The sequence below is a fragment of the Ambystoma mexicanum genome, chromosome 3q, assembly GCF_040938575.1.
Source record: "Ambystoma mexicanum isolate Mex_15411 chromosome 3q, UKY_AmexF1_1, whole genome shotgun sequence".
Lineage (NCBI taxonomy): Eukaryota > Metazoa > Chordata > Amphibia > Caudata > Ambystomatidae > Ambystoma > Ambystoma mexicanum.
In genome coordinates this window covers 19,631,534-19,651,099 of record NC_090926.1, presented here as the reverse complement: position 1 = coordinate 19,651,099, position 19,566 = coordinate 19,631,534, and the positions used below count along the sequence as shown (strand labels likewise).

The following is a 19,566-nucleotide window of genomic DNA, read 5'->3' as shown; positions in this document are numbered from 1 at the left end:
CCCCGCCTTCTCGTTCACAGATCCGCCTGAGCGCCTGGGGACCAATTCCGTTGGTGACGGTACACAATACAAATACCTTTAACATTAACACTGAGTGACTTCCTGTTCTGCCCCCAGCCAATCATGTTTTCTGGGGGCGGGACAGGAAATCATGGCTCGAGGGTGGTGTGTGGGCAGGCTGAGTCGCCCTTATGCTAGGCAGCCATGGGGGTCCCCGTGGTGTTCAGGGGTACCGGCCCGAAATGCGATTCGGGCTGTAGCCCCCCTTTGAGTCCGCATCAGTCCGGACCACACCAGGCTCGCCCACCTCTAGGTAGAAATATCATGCTGCCTTCTATTGGTTAGATATTGATCCATCGATATTGGCAGTCTTCAGAACGTCTGCCGTGGGGGAACTGTCAGTCTCTCTATGGTGGGCAGTTGATCAAGGGCCATCGTTAGGAATTTCGTGGTCTGGGGCACAGGCATGTTTGCCCCCAACCAAAGACATGAATGGATTCAGAATCTCTAGTTCCAGCTCCTTGTGCCACTCATGACCCAAAGCATTATCTGCTGACAATGCAGCGATCAACATTAGCATGGTACTCTGTCCAAGTCTCTCTACCCGCTTCATTCTTACTGGAATCATAATCATAGGCAAGTGGCATGTGCAAGCATAGGTAGAGGTTTTTTCTTATTCAGTAGCAGCCAAAATTAAGGCTTGCAGGCTGAACTGTTGATAAAAGGCCCGGATCAGTAGCCATATGAAAAAGGTACACGTGTCCCACCACAAACACAGCATTCAGGTTAACAGGCTCATAGGCACAGCACTCAGATTAGCAGGCTCATGGACACATCACTCGGGTTAGCAGGCTCATGACACAGCACTCGGGTTAGCAGGCTCATGGACACAGCACTCGGGTTAGCAGGCTCATGGACACCACTCAGGTTAGCAGGCTCATGGACACAGCACTCAGGTTAGCAGGCTCATGGACACATCACTCGGGTTAGCAGACTCATGGACACAGCCCTCCGGTTAGCAGGCTCATAGACACAGCTCTCAGGTTAGCAGGTTCATTGACACAGCACTCAGGTTAGCAGGTTCATTGACACAGCACTCAGGTTAGCAGGCTCATGTACACAGCACTCAGGTTAACAGGCTGATGGACACAGCACTCAGGTTAGCAATCTCATAGACAAAGCACTCAGGTTAGCAGGCTCATAGACACATCACTCAGGTTAGCAGGCTCATGGACACAGCACTCAGGTTAGCAGGCTCATAGACACGGCACTCAGGTTAGCAGGCTCATGGACACAGCACTCAGGTTAGCATAGCAGGCTCATAGGCTCATGGGCACCACTCAGGTTAGCAGGCTCATGGACACAGCACTCAGGTTAGCAGACTCATGGACACATCACTCGGGTTAGCAGGCTCATGACACAGCACTCGGGTTAGCAGGCTCATGGACAGAGCACTCGGGTTAGCAGGCTCATGGACACCACTCAGGTTAGCAGGCTCACGGACACAGCACTCAGGTTAGCAGACTCATGGACACATTACTCGGGTTAGCAGGCTCATGGACACAGCACTCGGGTTAGCAGGCTCATGGACACAGCACTCAGGTTAGCAGGCTCATGGACACAGCCCTCAGGTTAGCAGGCTGAGGGACACAGCACTCAGGTTAGCAGGCTCATAGACAAAGCACTCAGGTTAGCAGGCTCATAGACACATCACTCAGGTTAGCAGGTTCATGGACACAGCACTCAGGTTAGCAGGCTCATAGACACAGCACTCAGGTTAGCAGGCTCATGGACACAGCACTCAGGTTAGCAGGCTCATGGACACAGCCCTCGGGTTAGCATAGCAGGCTCATAGACAGAGCACTCAGGTTAGCAGGCTCATAGACAGAGCACTCAGGTTAGCAGGCTCATGGACACATCACACTTATTCAGTGAGCATCAGGAATTGCATTTGCTTAGAAATTCTTTCTTTAGACGTTTATCCAAAGAACCTTTGGTTACGTATTTTGGGAAGTAAAAAAATTGTACTCAAATTGAAGCTACAAATTATATTAACCGTATCATGTCTACTTTTAAGGACTAGAAATGGTTGTTATGAGATGAATTTTTGCAATGTTTTATGTTTTTGTCAGCATTGCTTGTGTAATATGTTTTTTTCATTGTAATGTGTGAAACGTTTAGAATACGAATTAAAACTACCAGGAAGGCGCACACTGACTGAAATTAGACGAGGGCCTTGGTTTTCAAGTCGTATGTTTATTAGTGAGCAAATAAATGACTTTGTGGTTTGCAACATATCAATGGTCACCATTATTATATAAGAAGCAACACTGCAACCCTTCAAACACTGTGTGTGAGGCTTGTTTGAAGCATCTTCACTGAAAACTAAATCACTCTTAGGTGCTGACAAATGTGAAATATTTAGGGACTAGCATTTTTGACAGCTTAGGCTCTATGAAATGAAAAGAGTTGCCCAGGGTCACACACTTCGGTTAAGATTGAAAACTCGGTTTGGAGGCCAGTCTGCACATTTTGCACTTGACCACATTGTTTCCCAGTTCTTTTAGCAGAGCAGTATGTGTGAGAATATCTGACGTTCATGAACTATTAGAATGCTCTGTTTCGTAGCCCTGACTTGGAAAGAACACAAATCAGATACCCCAAAGGGACATTTTTTAATTAAAAAAATATATCATAGCAACATATTATGCAAAGGAGAATGATTCTAGCTTTGTTATCCCCACCGTCCAGTGAGGGATGCAAGTTGCAGAATACTAATTGACGCCAGCCTAAAACATTTCATTGGGTTTCACTAGTGTCTTGCAAACCTTTAAATATACCCAGCTCACAGAATTCTGATTTTTTTTCATTATGTGTAGAAGAGCGTTTCAAATTGAACTAAAATATTTGTTTGTGCCAAATAAGCAGGCGTGGTCATAAGTTCATCAGAGCCCTGTGACATTTGGTCAACTCTCTTCTGTCTGGAATCCTTTCCATTCAGATGGCATACATGAAAATAAAGAGCAGGCGATGGGCTATGTAAACAATGTCACCAGAATGAGAGAAGGCAACACTTTTCATAGAACACAGCCCAGTGCTGTGTACAGTGAGATTAATTGATTTGTCCAGGATCATTGTATCATCTGGTGGAAAATCTGGGATGTGACCCTCAAGACTCCAAAGTCTCCGTTTTGGTGACACGTCTCCCGAATAACACTTTATGCCCTCCATTGGGGTGAATGCCCAGATTTCACAACCCACAATAGGAAAAAACAAACCCATACTGGTGCTATATTAATTTGTACAGCTAGTGGTATCTAGTGCAAGTAATTAGTTTTATAGAACATCAGGTGTTATAATTTATAATTGTTTATTTATAAGGCGCTTAATACCCAGAGGTTTCTAAGCGCAAGCCCGGGGATCGCTAAGGTGAGCGTGTTGCTCCTGAGCTATCTTCCCGAGACACTATGCCATGTTACTATCACTATGGTATATGTGCACTCAAGGGTATCAACCACAGAGAGAGCGGAAAGTCTAAGTTGGCATTTTCAGAATGTGGTACTGTGATCTAGCATGTGAACACATCTCTGCAACGTGTGCGTAATACACTGACTTCTGAAGCATTGTGGCATTCAAATGTAGGGACATGTTTATTTCCGATGAGCAATAGATTCCCAACCGAAAGGGTAAACAGTTATTTAAGTTATAATGTGGTGAACGCACAAAATGTATGGCCTACAGTCAACATAAACACATTACAGGTGTAATCCAAATGTACTTTCCACAACAGTTAGGCAGCACACTCATAGCCTCAGCCACATTCTGTCAAATATAATATGTGATGTTTATGCTCTGGAACACATTGGCACTTCCTGCTTTGAATCATGGAAACCCTCCGGGGGCCCCATCCAAGGAGAGAGCACAGGAGGTCTCTGAGTCAATCAGCAATTATATCCGGATTCATGTGTACCCCTCTTGTGGCAGTCAGAATCAAAGCTGCCGCCTTCTGCAGTTGAAGCAATGATACGTTGCCTGCTGATGGTAAAAAGCAGGGTTGCAGCTATGGAGGAACTCACACCTCTTTGAGTACTCAATAAAACCCTTTCTGCAATGGTGGAGGCAGCTTTTGGTGTTTGGGGCGGGTAGACTCTTAAGGAGGTACAGACATTTTCAATGATGCATTTGCAGCTAGTGAATATATGCATAGCGTGGGCTTAAATAACCCCCTTAAATAGTGCTAGAGAACAAACATAGCAAGTGAGCCCAAATTAACATATGGTGGTTCAGGGGGAGCCACACCCTGGGAATATTTTAGAAATAATGGGTTGGAAAGGTGCATTTTACAGCACTCGTTTTTTTAATAGAAAAATGGCAGCAAAAAGCAAAATGTACAATCAGTTTTCTAGGGTATAACATGAACAAATGCAACAGATACTATTTCACAAACAATACACAGAAGTATTGTGCAACATTTTGCATGATTTTTGTGTCCACAAGATATGCCAGGTTGCAATCGTGAATCACTTTCAAGAAAATGTTCCCACAACATATGCCAGCATTGCCATTGTACATTACTTACATGATGCTGCGTCCACCAGCATTGACAGGGTAAATCACATCAATGAAGCTGCACCCACAATATAATATATGCCACCATTGCCACGGTCTATCACGTTGATAATGTTATGCCCAAAATAATGCCTGCATTGCCACTGTAAATCACTTTCACAAAGCTGTGCCCACAACATATGCCAGCATTGCCATTGGAAATCACTTTGAGGATGCTGTGCCAATAATACATGCTGGATGTGTCACTTCAAATCACTTTCATGAAGCTGCATACACACCATATACCAACATTGCCATTGTAAATCACTTTGATGATGCTGCATCCACAATATATGCTGGCTTGGACACTGTAAAACACTTTCACGAAGCTGTGTCTACGATGTATGCCAGCATTGCAAGGTTAAATCACTTACATGAATTTGTGCCCAAAATACATGCTAGCATTGTCCCTGTAAATAGTTTTCATGAAGATGTGCTCATACTATATGCCAGCATGCCTACTCTAAATCATTTTTAAAGTGATACGCTCAAAATATATGTCTGCATAGTCGCTGCATTTTACTTTCATGATACTGGTACATCCCTCGTGAAAGAAAACAATGCAACCAACGCACGTGCACATACAGTCCCTCAGTTAATTCACACATGCAGTAGCAGAAACATGCACGTGGGCACACAGACTTGCATGAACACACACACACTCACTTATTCAAACTCATAGAAACACATACATTGCATGCCATTTGAAACACACATGCACACAACAACAGAGACCTTCACACTTAGCTTTACACTACTTCAGTCTTCAAGTTCTCTCTGGTACGCTGAGGGACTAGTGCAGCTGGACGCCTACTCTCCAGGTAGTGGAAGCAAGAGCATGCAGGGTGTGCAACACTGGTGCAACGACAGCCTAAGGGCTATAGTCAGCAGCGCAGTACAGTTCACTCCTGTGCATAGTTTTATAAGTAAGTGGAAACACCAGCATACCAGCCTAACTGGTGGCAGTGGGGTGCCACAAGACAGAGGAGGGCTTTAAGTGGGGTGCTCAACCCCTCTAGCCCCTCTGGCTCAGTCATGGCCAGGTGATAGATATTGCATCCAAGGGTTCAAATAGAGACAGAGTTTGGGAGGCAGGGGCCTAACCCTTCAAATGACAGAGGGTGGGCTTTAAGTCAAAACTACTTGTGAGGCGTCTGAGTACCCCTTCCATGGTCTCCCTCAAGAAATGTTTCGACACTCTTCAGAGTTTTGGACCAAGGTTACCTGTGCTGAGCCCTATCAGTCTCCTGCACTGCTCTTAAGCCCGAACTCTGACTTTGCTCCCCTCACTCCTCTAATAACCGTCAAATACAGAACGTGCATAGCTTGCACGTGCCATCGCAAACCACTTTCTATGTCTGTCAATACAGAGGCGGGCACCGATTCAGAGACTCTACCTCAATGGCCCCCTCAGTGTTGGGGCTGCATACCAATCGCTGCCAGTGACCAATGCGTTCACATCATCTGGCGTTTCACCCCTTCAATCTTCCATGCCAGGGCTGTTTCCTGGGGTAGAAGGGTGCCTGGGACGCACCATCAACTGTTTGTAGCCAGGAGCGTCAGACTGGGGCATAACATTGTCTCGGCACCAATGAAAAAGAGGCCCACAGTGCTGGCAAATGGTGATTCATTGCTTTTGTGAAAGACTGAGTACTGCCCAAGGTGGAGTGTTTTGATCAAATATAATGCAAATTGTGCAACTGAAAGAATATTTATTCAGCAACACTGGTCAAAACTATTAGCCTCATAGTGAAGTAACTCTTCAAACTGGCCCACATTGGCCATAAAAGGGGCCCACTTTGACCAGAAAGTGTCCCACACTAGCATTTTGTGTTTTTGGTTCGGGCATTGCCCTATAGGCCAGTCAGAGGTTACTAGCCAGTGCTAAGAGAGCTCTCTTCCTGATGTTCTGTCTTGTGGGCTTTGCATTTAAAGTACAACGAAAGACACAGGGCATTTCTTAATTATCAACGGAGCACTTCAAAAAGAGTGATCAGTGTTAGATGGCTGCAGACACAGCATTTAGTGGGTAATTGCTGACTTTTTTGCTGAACCTTTATGCTGATGACACTGAAATATTGTTCTTCTTTCCCTCCTTCACCACAGCGATCTTGGAAGAGATTACAAACGGTTTCACTGCTATTTGTCACCGGATGGCTCGCCACTGCAGCATGCTGAACTCTTCAAAAATGGAAGTCATCTTTATACCAGTTTCCAATGCCATCCCTACCATCCCCTCTCCCATCTCTTTCCTCTCTCACCTTTTTGCTCTATCACCCAAGGCTCGCGATCTTGGGGTCCTCTTTGATAGCGACATACAACTGCAACAATTCATCACTACCACTGCTTCTTGTGTTAACATCCTCAAAGTCTGGAAATTCTGACCTTTTCTTACTAACCGCTCTACAAAAACTCTAATCTTCACTCTTGTGCTCAGCAAACTGGACTAGTGCTCATGCCTACCCCTTCTCCTTCCTCTCTACTCCTTGCTTCCTCTAGACAAAGGCATCAACTGTATTACCTGTGCTTTAAGTGGGCTGGGGCCTGCCGGGGCCGGGCCCCGGCAGTCTCCAAAAAGTGGGACTGAGCCGGGGCTCTGCTGGGGCCCCCCATCCCACACAACATTGGCGGATGCATTATCCCGCCACGGCCGCAGCCGCGACGGGAGATGCGCCCGCCAGTTTAATTTCAGGCGAGCTGACAGAAGTGCCAGCCAGGCACAGCGTCGCTGAGGCTGGCTGGCACTTCTGTCAGTCACTGTAACTTCCCTGATGACCCCTCATCTGAGGGGTCATCAGGGAAGTTACAGTTCCTTTGTTTGCCCTCGCCAGGTCACTGACCCTCAGCGAACCTGCGGGCTCCATGATCTAATATGCAGATTAGATCACAGAGCCCGTGGGTTCGCAGAGGGTGAAAGGCGCCTCGGGCTCAGTGATCTATCTGCTCAGAGCAGAGATCACTGAGCCCGAGGCGCCTATCTCCGTTAGCAAATCTTTATAAAAGATGCCTTGAATTGTATACGTTTTAAGCCATCTTTTATAAACGTAGAAATATTTCTATGTTTATAAAAGACCGCTTGAAACGTGCACAATTCAAGGCATCTTTTATAAAGCTTTGTCGATGGACAAAGCCACCTCGGGTTTTGTCCGTCCTCAACGCTTTATAAAAGATGCCTTGAATTGTTTACGTTTCAAGACGTCTTTTATAAACATAGAAATATGTTATAAATGTCTATGCTTATAAAAGGTGGCTTGAAAAGTGCACAAACCATAGTAAGGTAAGCACACAAGTGTGCGTTAATTACTATGGTTTGTGCACTTTTCAAGCCACCTTTTTATAAACCTAGAAATACGTAACATTGGTATGTTTATAAGGCTTGAAAGGTACACAAACCATAGTAGTGCGCATACAAATATATAAATGCTCACATACATTTATATATTTGTTTGCGCACCTTACAATGATTTGTGCATGTTTTAGGCCACGTCCACAATGGAAGCCACGCCCCCAAACGAGGGCCCCCCCTCAATTTCTTACCCCACTTAAAGCACTGTGTATTACCCACTTTCTCAACAACCTACACAGATACTCCCCCACTTCTACCTACCTCCCACATGCGGGTTGGCTCTCCAGGCACAACCGCCCTCTTTTCAAGTTCCGTCTCCTAGTACACAACGCTGTCAATGGTCTTGCTCCTCAGTGCCAGTCTGATTGTATCTCAGTTTACTCACCATCTTGTTCCCTCTGATCTTCCTCTGCACTCAACCTCAACGTTCCATACACTCCCTGTGCCTCCTCTTGCTTCCGCCCCACTTGAACCCGCTACCCATAACAATCAAAGTCAACCCGACTGTGGATCCCTTCAAAGTTCGGCTTCAACTTCACTTACTTGGTAAAAATGGAGCTACCCCTGCCCTCTGCCCCATAAACTCTACCGGACCCCACCACTGCCTCCAGTGATGCTTCATAATGTAATTTTGCATATTTAATTAGTACTCCTCCTAGGTTTGAAGCACTTGCCCCCTTAGGTTAATGTTACCTTTGTAGGGCACCTGTTTTCTTGTATACATGTGTTTGTTTGGTTGTTTTGTTTTGTCCTTGGTATATGTACTAATCTTTCATACCCTCAGAAACTGGCTCACTACTTTTTCTCTTCTTAATGCTATTATGCGAGAACCTTCATTGGGATGCTTCCGCCATCTGTAAATGTGTTATTGTACGTCATTTTTGATCGAAATTTACATTCCTTGCTCTGCAAATAAATGCAAAATAATTCAGACCGATGATTGTTAGTGCGATGTTCCTTAACAAGTGAACATGCTGTGTTACTAGAAATGGGAGGTGGGCATAACAAACCTCGTGCTATGTGAAACAATGACTTCAAACACCTGACCCTATCATGCATTTTCTGCTATGTGCCTTTAAGCCTTTTCAGGATGGAGAGATTGAAACTTTCATCACGCTGTTTTTTGCTTAACATATTTGTATACTGATGTATATGTTATCTCATTAAATTATTACATGATATGTACTTTGCAAGATATCTCTATAAAGTAGAATATTATTGGCGCTCTGGGAAGCCAAACATTAACTGTTATCACATTGCTGTGCCAACTAGAGCTAGGAAGATATCTGGTCAAGTCTCTAAATTGCGGACTGGGCTCAAATCAAAGTTTCACCACTTCCTTAAGGTTTGTGATCCTGGGCAAATCATGCAATCTCACTGTACCTTTGCTGCCAAAATTGGGCAACCCTCGAAGTGATTCGGTTCGCATTGCATGTTATTAAAAAAACTCACTTATCGTTTACTAGACTATAGTGCAGCACTGACAAAGCTGATGGCTTTTCGATATTAAAAATGTTCTCTTTGCTGCAACGTCTTCCCCATACAAAGAAATATTTGATGTTTCCAGGTGTGTGAAATGCACCCTCTAAAAAGAAGGCTGTGTATTGTTTGGGGTAGGAGGCCCCTGCACAAGCCTCCTGTGTTCCACTTAGACCACACCCAGCTATCTGTAGGCCACAATCAGCACTTATAAAGGGCAGGTCCCCCAGCGGGCTCCCTTGGTTTCACATCTGATTTAAAGCACTGGCACTTTTTACCCTCTCTGTACCTGCTTGCCAGTGCCGGAATTGGAAATAATTTACTCTGGGAACCACTTCAGGCAGGAATGGGGGGGGGGGGGGTGGGGTGGGGCACTGGAGTGATTGGGGCAGGGCTATGTAAGGGCAGCTGGAGTGATGGATGCAGGGCCAGGCAAGGAATCATGACAGGCAAGTGATAGGCTCATACAAGTCTAAAAGTTAAAGATCTAAAATAACACTCTTCTTTATAGAGATGACTGAATGAGGGTGGAACGTGTGTTTTCAGCAGTATTGACAGCTGGACACCTTAGCCCTGGTGTCTATATGTGAGAAAGCTTGATTTGTAGATGTAGGGGTTAATGCATCTAACACTTCATATATATTTATTAATTGGTACTGACGTTCATTTAAAAACACGACTCATTTGTTCAATTAGGAAGAATGAATGTTTGATCATGTATATAAATGTAATTAGGATAAATCACCTTTAAAATAATAAATAATAATACAAAATGATATGCACGATACTAATAGCTCTGGAGTACACTTGTTTCACTCCCGGCAAGCTTCTTCAGGGCAAAGTGGACATTGCAATTTGATTAATAGTACATCAAATAATACTCTTAATCTGTCGACTAATGAAAGCTGTCCAGAAATGCATTGTTAATTGGCGGAAGTAAATAATTCGAGATTTGTTTGAAGGTCTATTCCATATGAGTAACATTTCTCATAATGATTGTGTGTGACAATCTTTATGCCGGCAATGATGAATCTTATTTGATATGCATGGAGATGCTTGGAAGTCATTGTGTCTACTGCTTTATGTAAAATTTTGCCTGAAGGCAATTCCTCTGTGTACTGTCTGACTCCCCGCCCTTTTTTCTTATTTATGTTTCCCAAGTTGGTTCTTACGTGATCCCACCGCGACCTCTACTTTCCTCAGACCGCTACATCGGTTTCAGGAATCATCAGTTCAACACCACAGGATAGACCAAGGGATTCCTGCAATCTCCAGGGATACCAATTAAGTTAAGGGCTGGAGTGCAAAAATAACCCAGAAGAGGGCTCTTCTGGGTTGGGAGTTAATCACGAAGTGCTAGAAACAGCCGCTTGCTGAGTGGCAGGTGTTTTATGGGTATCGAGCATGAGCTTTTGTTTTCCCAAGATCTGGTATCTGTGCGTCCTTCACCCACACTGTGTCGTGTTTCTCCATTGTATTCTCCCTTCAACACGTATGTAGACCCCTGCATCACTCTGTGATCACTTCACATAGTCACCGACCACCTCACCCACCCCGTGCCACTACCTTCTTGTGCTATTGCCCAGAATATCAGTAGATGACTCATAGCCCCTCTTTATAGGCCTCAAACAAGTATTAGACACTCCCTGCTGATCACCATTAAATCCATATCATCTGCTACTCCAGAGGACTCCTAAAATGGCCAGATCAGGTATTGAACAATACCTCCCTCACAATAGCATCCATTTTGACTTGCAGCAGAATTCATGCTTTCAAGTCAGTTTCCCCTCCCCGAAACTGACCTGAGAGACCTTTGGATTTCACAACAGCGCTAGAAATGACTGCCAATGCTCTGTGTGTTTTCACAAATCAACAGAACTCCTATGACCCCACCTAAGGCCCTGCCTCTTGGGGATGTTTATGGTGGAACGTGGCAGTGGGGGATGGAACCCATTTAGCCATAACAGAGTTCTGTCTATGATGCAATTGGCTGAAATCTCTACATGCGGTGGGTTTATGGGAGACAACAGTAGATTGTTTTTCTGGGGTGTCAGGGTTCCTCAGTAAATATACACCCCGATTCTCGCACTGGAGGCATATGCTCAGAGTCGCCCCTCCCCCAGTCCACCCCAATGGTGATGGGGTGTTTATCTTCTCGACAAAACTTTACTTATCAATGACCGAAGCCTTTGATACACATGACACAGGTGGTGATGAAGATACCAGACATGCAGGGTCCAGATGAGAATTAAAGAATCATTTTGAGGTGGTCATCCATACTGTCGATGTAGGGAGTTGGGACACGGCCAAAGACCATTTTTGGTTCATGTATCATGCCACAGGAAGTCGCATCACTGGGTTAAGGTTCAGACAATAGACTTGGAAAGATGGGATCGACCAGACGTAATTGGTTCTTGAAAAATGGAGCCAGGAAAAGACAATCAACTGACTGATGTCATAAGAACTATCAATGCACAAACAGTGTTGATCTATGGACACCAGACACCAGAGAGAAGGGCTGCATTGCACATGTTATGAAATTGGTTTACAATCCATGGAATCCTGCTTTGAATGGAAACGCCTCTCCTTTCTTAGGAAAATTAGACTGCCCCAAGACAATTCCCGATACTCTGAGTTACACATTCTCTTGCTAAATGAATCTTCCGTTTATTTTAAGGGAATGGGAAAAGTATTGAGGCTGTTTCACTGGATCTGTTTCACTGGATCGGGATAGATCGCTGCTATTATTGGAGCAGGACCGACAAAAGGTTAAAAAATACTGTGATAGAAGGGGACTGGATTAGAATGAGTGAGGCAGCAGGAAAGTACATCTTGTTCAGCAATGTGGTGGAAATCACAAAGCTGCACTCAGCTCCTGAAGCAGGGGTGGACTGGGAAGCAAAAGAGGCCCTGGAAATATTTTTCAAAGTGGCCCCATGCTATACATTTTCAGCAAGGCCAACCCTTTTCTTATGGGAACATTTGAAAATATCACACAAAAGAGGCCCGGGTGCAAAGGCCCACTGGGGGAAATCTCCAGAGTTCCCTAGGGGCCAGTCCATCCCTGGGAACCAAGGAATAGATGCACCTAGGAGGACACACACAGGAATTACACTTAGGGCCTCATCACGAGTTGGGCTGTATTCCCGGCTGTAATACAGCCGACTGTAATAGCCCTAACACCGACCAGTCCGGTGGTATTACCACCGGATCACGAGTTGGGCCTTAACGGTAAATCCCCATTCCTGATTGGGTCCATTGGATCCAATGGGAAATTTTCGGCGCTAATTATGCGGGCTAATACAGCCGGCTGTAATACAGCCGAAAACAGGGATTTTCACCTCCAGAAAAAAGCTGGAGGTAAAACAGTCGATTTAGCGCCCAACTCGTGATAGGGCCAGCCCTTAAATGCGGCTGTAATACCGTTACCACCGCATTTAAGGGCTACAGCCAAACTCGTGATGAGGCCCTTAAAGTGGGAGAGTTTCAGAGGTGGTGGTAATGTGGGAGTTCGGAGAAGCTGAAGTGGGGCTATGAACGGTTGGCAAGATGTTCTTGGAAGAGTAGGGTCTTCAGGTCCTGACCGAAGTGTAGAGGTTCCTTGTAATAAGAACCAACTATAATGTGATGTATAATGGTTTTAATAAACGTGCACGAGTAAACTCGCCAACCAGCCCACCTCATACATATTCATCAAAATGCTGCGCACGCTACAACCTTAGGTGTCGCGATAGCTATATATGCAATCCTCCTCCCTAGGGTTCGAAATGGAGAGGAGCTGGAAGCTATTTAACGCTGTATCTTTAATAACTTAAACTGTATACATTTCTGTAGCAGTCACTAAACAATTATGCTCCTTAGCCACATAAGGGACCTGTGATTAAACAAAGGTCTCTTCCACTGGTACCTTAATGTGCTGCACCATTTTACTGGGACTGGGTCCATGACATGTAAGCTACGCCAAGGTCACGTCTGCAGGTGCATTTACTCCCCGAGCTATCCTACAGGCATTAGAAACTTAAACCAGCAGAAATGTATAGGGGCACTACAGTAGATGCACTACACCACCGATTTATCAGTTGAAAATTGATTGAACTTTGAACTGTTGCCAATGACACCATTACAAAAGGGACGAGCAGTTTGTCAGTAATGTGCGTAGTGGCTAGTCAGTCTACGGTGCATACAATAAAAACGGTCAACATCGCTTTTATACGTTGAGCAATAAAAGGCATTGCTGATGACAATCTTATGCATTATAAAGCCATTATCTTAAGCACCTTCTATAAAACCTCCACAACAGCCAAACTGCAACATATTGCTTTTAGTTGCAGGGCATGCAAGAGTGTGGGGAAAGCATTCTAGACCAGCAACACAATGCTACCAATCCTATAGACAACGAGCTATTCTGAAGCCACTCCTCCACATCCCAGCGGTGCTCTGCTAGGGAAGGATGTGCCTTTTCGGACACATACATGACGGATCTTCCAATGAAAACATACATGTCTAATATAGCACTGCCCAGAGAAACGTGCAGAATGCAAGACCCCTGAACGTTCTTCTTGGGACGCTGCCCGTCAGCTGCATGTACCACATGTGGAATCACACTGGAACAGCTGATGAGCACATCTGGCCTACAAATTACACAAAGACCTCTGCAACATGTGCTCAATGTACATCTATTGTGGCACGCAGCTTATTTACACAGGCCACACGTCCTAGATTAGACCCTGTAAGCATCGGCCCTACATAAGTAGCCTTCAGGATAATTTGAGGGACTCCACTGTTTACATCCCAATTACAGAGCCGGTGCTTTCCATGCATGTTTCTCTTATGGAATGGATCGAGCTTGCCCCCTCCCATCCATAGCACTGTATGGTGTGTGTGCCACAAGACTCGTCGTGCATTTGTTTTTGTTTTTTTAAGCCATCCCTCCATGTGTTCAAAGTGGCCTGTGGCCAATTCTATCCTGGGGGACCTTTTAAAAACCAACTTGCAATTCGAGGAAGAGACGCAGGGTTTTAGCGATTTCATATTAGCCGGGTTTAGCTACCCTTGACAGGATGAAGATGGGGTAGACTCCCTGCCGCCAACCCACTACTGCCATCGATTACAGAGGCACTCATGAGAGTGCCCGGGGCCTTCCACTAGGCTCTATAAAGGGAGTTAATTAAATCAGCGGCAGGACACAAGGGTCTGAAACCAACCGGGTGGATAGGTGTACCTGTGGAATTTGAAAAAAGGCAGCAGCATTAGAAGGGTGTTTGATAGAGAGCAAATGTGTTAAGTCATTGTATCTTGTAAGTAAGTATGTGTCATTGTGTGCAGGTTTTATGTATGTCATGTACGCTGTTTGATGTCATTTTGCGTTATTGGGCCACAATGTTATTATGATCGTATAATATAATTTGTGTATACGCTATAGTGCTACCTGCCCTAGAGGCCGTTGCGCAGCCATGGGCGGGGAAGGCGGCGCGACAAGGGGTCAGCTCGGTGAGGAAGACAGAGGGGTGCGGGGGGGAGAAGATTAATGCGTGACGGAAAAGGCAGTAATTGAGCGACGGCGGGAAGAAAGCTGGATCATGGGGAAGGGGGGGGATGCCTCGACCTCCGCAGGTGAATTGCTAAAGGCCATGGAAGAGGAGACAGTGAAAGTGAAAATGGGCAGGAGGGAGTTATTTAAACGTGCAGCGTCTTGCATCTTACCTCATGCAGCCCAGGCCAGCCGCCTGTCTGCAGCCCCAGCCTGCCCTGCTGACCTGCGCTGCCTGCTAATGTGTGCACTGTGTGTGCAGCCTGGGCTGTAGCTGGGCACGTGTGGTTCCAGGAGGCCTTCGTGCACAAACACGGGCCCAGACTGGCTGCTGGCAAGAAAAAATAATGTACAGCACCCCCCTCGGTCGGTGGTGTCAGCCAATTTAAGGCAAACCACCTAGGCGGAGCCGAGGCGAAATCATGCGTTGCGTTTCTGTTAATGTGCATGTGTATCCTTCCGCTAAAAAAAAGGCCCTACATGCCAGAGGCCTACTGGGGGATATCCCGGGGTCCCGGTGGGGCAGTCCAGCCCTGCCCTGAAGCCTATATTGAAAGAGTCCCAAGTCTGGGATGGAGAAGGAAGTTCATGCGATTTCAAAAGAACTTTTTACCAACTCTACGAAATTGTGGAGGCAATAAATGATCTTGATTGATCTTTTAGGCTTAGTAGGTTAGGCTATGTAAAGCCCCTGGTGTGATTGGAACAATGGGACATCTTTTGTTATATTTCTCTCAAACTCTGTTGATCAGTTGTAAATACTTTTACCCTTTTGTGAGACACTATAGTGTGCACGATGGACCCCAGTCGACCCATAGGACTGGGGGTTTCAGAGAGCCCTTTAAGATGAGTAACAGCACCCCTGAGATGGATGGAGATGCAGATTCATACTCTTGCACCAAATGAATAGTGACAACTCAAAAGTTTGGCAAAGGGAGTCCATTTAATGACAAGTACACAAAACAGAAAGTTCAATGAATATCAGCAATTGCTCAATCTTCCATCTTGTTTCAACTAAAAAAAAACATAACATTTATACGAAAATCTCCTTATCACTTACGTGTAACTCTAAAATAAATTCATACAACTTGATTGGTTCTAGGAAGGTAACTTTAATATAGGTACTATATCTGTATATGGTAACAGGGAGAGGGAATTGGATGAACAATGTCAGGTGGGGCAACTAAACCCTTCCTTCAAAATGGCTACTGTAAACGTCACTAAAAGTATGATGTCTCATTGGTTCTGCTAACTATAGGACCATACATTACACGGTCCACTATGATTGGGTTGGCATCAACCCCACTCATACTTTTCCACTTGCGCTCAGCAGCGTTCAGAATAGCCGGCCAGGTGCAGGGAGTTCGTCTGAACCCCCAGCTTCCCTCCAATTATTGTTACAATCAATCATCACCTCAGTGGCCATATGTCAATTACTTCTTTCTATTTTGGCCTCAAGTCTGCTTCTTGGTCTGAGAAAGTTAAGGATTATGGGTATGGCAGGGATCCATGCGTAGGTGTGAAAGTCTCATCCCTTCCTGCCTGCCTTGTCACGTGATTTCGACACCGTGAAATTGGCCTTTCCTTCATGCAATTTCGTGTATTTGATTTTAATTCTGCCAGTCTTCTACCATCTGTTGCTTATCTTGACCTTTCTGAACAGGATACTCTGTTCTTTTCTCTTTAATTGTATCCACTGTGAGCTTATTTCAGACGACACAACCTTGCTTCTTGGCATGGTTACCTTCGTCTGAGTTTCTCTCCGTCTTGAGACCTTTTAGTAACCTTTGGTTGATTCTGCTTTTGTGCGTGGTGGAAGTATACTTATATAAAGTGCTTTCTTGAGGTAGCTATATATGTAGGTGGCGCTTGCTGCAATCTATCTTAATACTAAGCATAAGCAAGCATCGCGATTTCTGTGCTTCTTGCGGTTACTTTGCATATGTACACGTTTAAACTAACTGAATATCTTCATCATGTTTATGGCACAAGTTTCTGACATCTTGACATCAATTGTTTCACTTTAAGCTTTAGGATGTCACTTGTCCATGGTGTTACGTCTTAGGTCGTTATATCATCTATATGTGAGTCAGGGTTCTTATGATGTCATCATTCGTCTTCCTTCAGTATCTTCTTAGCTTCTTCGGATATTACATTCTGACGGTCGTCATTCTAACTCACTTGTTCATATGGTTTTCTCAATGGGTACCTTACTGTCCAGGTTTTCTTAGGTGTTGGTACTTCAATAGGTGCTGTTATTCTGATAGGCACTGGACAGAGCCCCACTGCGGCTCTCTGCTGGTTTATTTGCTCATCATACTTCACATATTTCGGCGGGAATGTCCCTGGTACTTCAAAATGGGCGGTAGGAGTGCAAATCGTGCTTGGCACTTCCTCTTCAATAGATTTTTAGAACAGGATGTCTTTTGGATGCAGATTATGAGTGGGAGTTAGATTGCATTGACATTGGCGTTGATTAGATGCATTGAAGCGATTTTAGCTATGATGGTATTATGATAGGGATTATGAATTGGTCATGTTTTCATAGGAGTTCTAGCATACCCTGCTGTCTTCTTTTTATTTTTATTATGATATATTTGTGTATTGTGTGTTTATGGTAATTTATGAATTGATCTATGTGTTTTTTTAAGTAAATAAGTGTAAGGTTTTCTTTATTAAACCATAAAACAATAAAAATACATATATATGTTATAGGCAGTGCTGCCATTAAAATACTGTAGTTATTGGGAAATGGAGATCGAATGCAACACAGCAAAGACAATGCGCTTCCATGGAGAATGCAGGCCTGGCTAAAGCAGCCAACTGGAGGATGTGTCATGAAAGGAAGGCTAGAACCACAACACTGAGGGTTCTTCCAAAATTGAATCTAGACTGAGCTCTGTAATAAAAGACAGTATTGAATCTTTATTAAAGTACACAAGAACAAGCCTCAGGCAAGGAACATACCCCAGATTGATGAAGTATGTGGTGATGTGTTAACCAAAAAAGATTTAATTAAAAAAGACTGCTCCTGTCAGTGGTAAATGCTTCTTTATTTTTATTCTTCCAGGTTATAGAAAGGTAAATTCCGTCAGTATGTTCCAGAAAGAAGACAGCCCACCACTGGCATCCTCTTAAAATCAGATCACCTCATCAATTGCCATTCCTGGAACCCTCAGTCATTCCCACATTCCATTCATGCATCGCACACTCCACTTTCTACATTCAGCCAAGCAATGTAATTAGCATAGGTCCCCAATATGGCAACCACCCGCGCTTCGGGGTGCGGCATGGCTGGTAATGGCCTGCCAGAGCAAGCCTAGACAAAGGCTGTGGGCCGTTACCAAACATGTCCTCCCCTCCCATCAAGGGGGTGATAGCCTTTTACACCCCAGGGTTCATCCGGGGTGCAAATGGTTTCATTTGTGTGGGGGGAGATGGACTTCACACGTATTGCGCAAATCAATGCTTCTGGAAAATAAAAATAAAATGATGTTCACTGCCATAGGAAAAAGGAACTTTGTTCTTTTTCGATTTCTGTGGTGGCCGTGGGCGGTAGAAGCGCTGGGATCAGAGCACAAAGCTGTGGTCCAGCAGGTAAGTGGGGGCGGGGGGCAAGGGCGCGGGTGTGGAAAAGGTAAGATTTGTTTTGGGGCTGGGGATGAGGATGGGACATGGGGAGGCAACAGGGAGAGCATCCCTGTTGCCTCCCCACAATCAAGATGCCGCAACCCAGGAAAGGGCCTCGGGAAGATGGAAACAGCGGGCAGGACATAGTGTATTCTCGCCTGCTGTTCCAGCCACCTAATTGGCTGAGCGCCAGCCCCCCCGCCCCCCCCCCCCCCCCGAGTGCGAATAACAGAGATACAATGGAAGTGGCATCACACAAACAATTAATGTTTATAAGAACTTGAGTTTACAAAGGACACCCAAGGAAAGACGCTGCTTGAACAAAAATAATTGATTGAAGTGGAGGCTGGAAATTACTTCCAACTTTTCAACTGTCTGTCCTCTTATCTCTTCTCCAACCCTCTCCTCTAGGAATCCCCTCCTCTAGGAATCCAACAATCTTGTCTACCCTCAAGTCACTACTTCCCTCTTTCCTGCTGTTTCTATCACACTATGGACAGAATCGGTATATAGGTGCACTCCAGTATTTTAAAGAAAGCAATTAGAAAAGGTCTTGTGAATTTAAGAGGATGCAGAGGAGAGATTAGCAGCCCTGGCACTGGGCTGTCGAGTGACAATGAGAATGTGCTGCCTTCCCACATAGTGATCTAGCCTTTGTTCTTGCTGTCCTTTCACCATCTTCCACTCCCTATTGCCCCAGACCCTCGGCCCGTGCAGCTTGGATTATAAGGTGCCCCTGGAGATCCCTTACCAATCTTGCTGCCTCTATATTGCTGACGCTGGCACCTTCCCACTCCTTTTCATGCTCCTATCCGAGAGCCTCTTTGCCTCCCAAGTGCTTATTCCCTGGTTATTGCTTGTAACCACTGGCCCTTGCCTTCCTAAGCAGGCCTCCTGCCTTGCCCCCGGAACCCTTGGTGGGGAGGGGGGGTCCCTTCTAAGTTCTTCCACTGCAGTGCGCTCCGATAGGTTG

The 19,566-nt window shown here is 45.1% G+C and overlaps 1 long non-coding RNA gene across 1 annotated transcript in view; it reads left to right on the top strand.

Annotated features, from left to right (window-relative positions):
- LOC138581785 (uncharacterized) overlaps positions 1-7,358 on the top strand; it is a 108,862-nt gene extending 101,504 nt beyond the window's left edge. Inside the window, exon 3 of the long non-coding RNA XR_011304782.1 lies at positions 6,715-7,358. This is a non-coding gene — a long non-coding RNA (uncharacterized lncRNA). The remainder of the gene's footprint in view (positions 1-6,714) is intronic.
- The last annotated feature ends 12,208 nt before the right edge of the window (positions 7,359-19,566 follow it).